Source organism: Nematolebias whitei, chromosome 17 (genome assembly GCF_014905685.2).
Source record: "Nematolebias whitei isolate Nwh7 chromosome 17, NemWhi1, whole genome shotgun sequence".
In the NCBI taxonomy this organism is placed as follows: domain Eukaryota; kingdom Metazoa; phylum Chordata; class Actinopteri; order Cyprinodontiformes; family Rivulidae; genus Nematolebias; species Nematolebias whitei.
Window position 1 is genome coordinate 4,611,428 of NC_056514.1, and position 4,791 is coordinate 4,616,218.

The 4,791-nt window shown below is 44.1% G+C and overlaps 1 protein-coding gene across 1 annotated transcript in view; it reads right to left on the reverse strand.

The window, feature by feature from the left end:
• The window catches only part of LOC119424088 (2-aminoethanethiol dioxygenase), a 72,680-nt gene that overhangs the window by 66,904 nt on the left and 985 nt on the right, over positions 1-4,791 (reverse strand). The window lies entirely within an intron of this gene.

Here is a 4,791-nt window from a genome sequence, read left to right on the forward strand (position 1 = left end):
CTGTAGTATGTTGTCCTGTGGTCTGTTGTCCTGAGGTCTGTTGTCCTGTGGTATGTTGTCCTGTAGTCTATTGTCCTGTGGCCTGTTGTCCTATTGTCTGTTGTCCTGTGGCTTGTTGTCATGTGGTCTGTTGTCCTGTAGTCTGATGTCCTATAGTCTGTTGTCCTATAGTCAGTTGTCCTGAGGTCTGGTGTCCTGTGGTCTGTTGTGCTGTAGTCTGTTGTCCTGTAGTCTATAGTCCTGTGGCATGTTGTCCTATGATCTGTTGTCCTGTGACTGGTTTTCTTGTGGTCTGTTGTCCTGTGGTCTGTTGTGCTGTAGTCTGTGGTCCTGTGCTCTGTTGTCCTGTGGTCTGTTGTCTTGAGGTCTGTTGTCCTGTGGTCTGTTGTCCTATAGTCTGTTGTCCTGTGGTCTGTTGTCTTGTGGTCTGTTGTCCAGTGGTCTCTTGTCTTGTTGTCTGTTGTCCTGTGATATGTTGTTCTGTAGTCTGCTGTCCTGTGGTCTGTTGTCCAATAGTTTGTTGTCCTATGGTGTGTGGTCCTGTAATCTTTTGACCTGTCATCTGTTGTCCTGTGTTCTGCTATCCTGTGGTCTGTTGTTATGTAGTCTGTTTTCCTGTGGCCTGTTATCATGTGGTCTGTTGTTCTGTAGTCTGTTGTCTTGTGGTCTGTTGCCCTGTAGTTTCTTGTCCTCTGTTTTTTTTCCCTGTGGCCTGTTGTCCTTTGTCATGTTGTCCTGTAATATGTTGTCCTGTGGCCAGTTGTCCTGTGGTCTGCTGTCCTGTAGTCTGTTGTCCTGTGGTCTGTTGTGCTGTAGTATGTTGTCCAGTGGTCTGTTGTCCTGTGGTCTGTTGTCCTGTAGTCTGTTGTCCTATAGTCTGTTGTCCTATAGTCAGTTGTCCTGAGGTCTGGTGTCCTGTGGTCTGTTGTGCTGTAGTCTGTGGTCCTGTGCTCTGTTGTCCTGTGGTCTGTTGTCTTGAGGTCTGTTGTCCTGTGGTCTGTTGTCCTCAGGTCTTTTGTCCTGTGGTCTGTTGTCCTTTGGCCTGTTGTCCTGTAATCTGTTGTCAAGTCAAGTCAAGTCAACTTTATTTATAGAGCACATTTAAAGCAGAACCTGTTATCAAAGTGCTTAACAACAACAACAACAACAATCAATGAGTAAATTAATGAGAAAAATATATAATCATTCATATATACAATACACTAATAATGATAATAACTGAAGAATTAATAAAAAGCATTTAAAACATAGGGTCACAGATTAAAAAACACTAGATCAATTTACACTGTATGAAATGCCTGAGAAAACAGATGTGTTTTTAGCAGGGATTTGAAGTGAGGAAGGGAGGTGGCCTGCCTGATGTTGGGGGGCAGGTTGTTCCAGAGTTTGGGGCCCATGACTGAAAAAGCCCAATCTCCTCTGAGCTTCAGTCTTGTTTTTGGAACAGCCAAAAGCAGCTGATCGGATGATCTCAGGGCCCGAGAGGGAACGTAAGGTTCCAGAAGCTCAGAGAGGTAAAGGGGTGCGAGGCCATTTAGGCATTTGAAGGTCAACAGAAGAATTTTAAAAACTATCCTCGTACGAACAGGGAGCCAGTGAAGGGAAGACAGAACTGGAGTAATATGTTCAGACCTACGAGTTCCGGTTAAAAGCCGAGCAGCAGCATTCTGGACGAGCTAAAGACGTGAGATGGAGGCCTGGCTGATCCCAGCATACAGTGCATTGCAATAGTCCAATCGGGTTGTGACAAAGGCGTGGACTAGTTTCTCAAGGGCAGGTCTGGACAACACTGGCTTGAGTTTAGCTACCTGTCTGAGTTGGAAGAAGCTTTTCTGCAGAACAGAGTTGATTTGTTTGTCAAACTTGAAATCAGAGTCTAAAACCATCCCGAGATTTTTACCAGACTGCTTAAGATATGGCTGAAGAGAGTCCAGGTTGACAGGATCAGTGGTGGCAGTTGAGCTAGGGCTAAAAACAATGACTTCAGTCTTGCCATTGTTAAAGCTTAAGAAATTTGAAGCCATCCAGGCCTTAATGTCATCCAAATGTTTTAACAGCGGGTGAATGGAGCCAACACTTGCTGGTTTCACAGGCAGGTAGATCTGGATGTCTTCAGCATAGCAATGGAATGAAAGACCATGTTTCCTCAGGATGGACCCCAGTGGGAGCAAATAAAGTGAGAACAGAAGGGGTCCAAGAATCGAACCCTGTGGGACCCTGAAGAAAGAGGTAATGAGGCGGATACATTATTACCAACCTTGACACAGAAACTCCTGCCACTCAGGTATGAGCGGAACCATTCTAATGCAGCACCTGTGATCCCAACCCACTGTTCCAGCTGTGATACAAGAATACTGTGGTCAACAGTATCAAAAGCAGCAGTAAGATCCAGGAGCACAAGTACCACAAATTGACCAGAATCGTTTGAGATCATAATATCGTTACAAACCCTTACTAATGCTGTTTCAGTGCTGTGGAGTTGCTTAAAACCAGATTTAAAAATTTCGAAGATTCTGTTCTCATTCAAAAACTTGTTTAATTGAATGAGAACTATTTTCTCCAGGATTTTGGACAGGAAGGGAAGTTTTGAGATTGGTCTGAAATTTGAACAAGTCAAAGGGTCAAGTCCAGGTTTCTTAATTAACGGATGAACTACTGCATGTTTGAAAACATCGGGAACCACACTTGTCACAATACTACTATTTATAATAGTAAGAACAGAGGGTCCAATCGTGGGTAGAACTTGTTTAAAAAACGACGAAGGAATGGGGTCAGCAGGGGAACCGGAGGGTTTCATCTGACCAACAACTTTGTTCAGAAATGGGAGTGAAATGGGTTCAAACTGTTTGAAGACAACTGAGCAAGGGACAAAGACAGAGGGAACAGTCGTGGACTGGGGGATGGATGACCTAATCAACTCTACCTTATCAGCAAAGTATCTGGTAAAGTTGTTGCAGATGTCAACAGAGGCCTCCATGCTGGCAGACCGAGGCACGTTTAAAATGGAATTTACGGTATTAAAAAGAACACGGGATTATGACTGTTTGAAGCAATGATTTGGGAGAAGTATTTGTTCTTTTCAGATTTAACGATGCTCTGATAATCTTTCAAACATGTTTTTAACATAATAAAAGAAACCTGTAATTTGTCCTTTTCCCACTTGCGTTCAGCTCTCCTGCATAGACGTTTGGCTGCTCGAGTGGTCGCGTTCAACCAGGGGTGTGGTGCCCGCTTTGGTCGCCTGATTTTTAGCGGGCCACGAGGTCTAAACTCTTACAGCAGGTCGCATCATGCCTATTGAGCAGCTCCTGCGTACTAATACAGGCAGAGGTTTCAGGGACTGAAGCAGCATCAGTAAGGAATGCAGAGGAAAAAAGAGCAGCGGTTGATGAGTTAAATATCCGACAACTCTTGGCTGGAGCGGAGGATTTAGACTCATGAATAACAGAGGTTTGGAATCAAATGGGTTTGTGATCTGAAACAATAGCATCCCCAATTTCCAGATTAACCACAGATAAACTGTGAGACAGAACTAAATCAAGTGTATGGCCCTGTTGATGAGTTGCACCAACAACATTTTGCACAAGGTTGAAAGATTGTATCAGATTTAGAAACTCCTGCACCAAAGGCTTGTCAGGACAGCAAACGTGCACATTAAAGTCTCCTAGAATCAAGAGCCTGTCGTAGTTGAGCAGTATTCCAGTCAGAAAGTCAGAAAATTCACTTATAAAGTTTTTGTTGTATGAGGGTGGTCTGTAGATCAGGCAGCACAGTGTTGGGTTGGAGCGGCCCAGCTCAAAATGCAGCAGTTCAAAACTCTGAAAAGCTACAGCCTGTAGCTGTCTGCAGTTCCAGAGCTTTTTAAAAACTGTTAATAATCCACCACCCCTACCAGAAGTCCTAGGAGCATTAAAAAAGGCACAATCCATTGGCAACAGTTCAGAAAAAACATTTAACTCACCAGGGACAAGCCAGGTCTCTGTAACAAACATGAAGTCCAGCTCATTGGAGTAGAAATAATCATTTAAGATGAAAGTTTTATTTGTCAGCGACCTCACATTCAGCAGAGCAATCTTTGTAGGACCAGTAGATGAAGGTAAAGCTGTGGTCCGAACACAGATCCGCTGTTTCAGATTTCTGGAGTTTGAACCGCGCCTCCAAGGACCAGAGACGTCGCAGCTGTGTGCGCGCGTACCAGGCCCGGGCACCTGGAGCGAGCTGAAGTTGAGTGGGTCAGCAAAACATCCGGATGGACAGTTTAACATCTGATGGTCAACAGCAGATGACGAAGCAGCAGAGACCTTGATGCTGGCTTTAATCCTCACGAGACGGCCGGCACGTCTCCATGGCGCCTGGAGCGATGTTTTCGGGCGGGCAGAAATGCTGCGCACTGCAGGTACACCGGGACATCAACAAGCAAAGTGGGTGGGGGTCCAGAGCCCCGATTAAAGTGGTCGAACAAGGCGGGGTTTGCAGTAGATACAGGTCCTTCTAAAAAAATTAGCATATTGTGATAAAGGTCATTATTTTCCATAATGTAATGATAAAAATGAAACTTTCATATATTTCAGATTTATTGCACACCAACTGAAATATTTCAGGTCTTTAATTGTTTTAATACTGATGATTATGGCATACAGCTTATGAAAACCCAAAATGCCTGTCTCAAAAAATTAGCATATCATGAAAAGGTTCTGTAAACAAGCTATTAACCTAACCATCTGAATCAACGACGTAACTCTAAACACCTGCAAAAGATTCCTGAGGCTTTTAAAAACTCCCAGCCTTGTT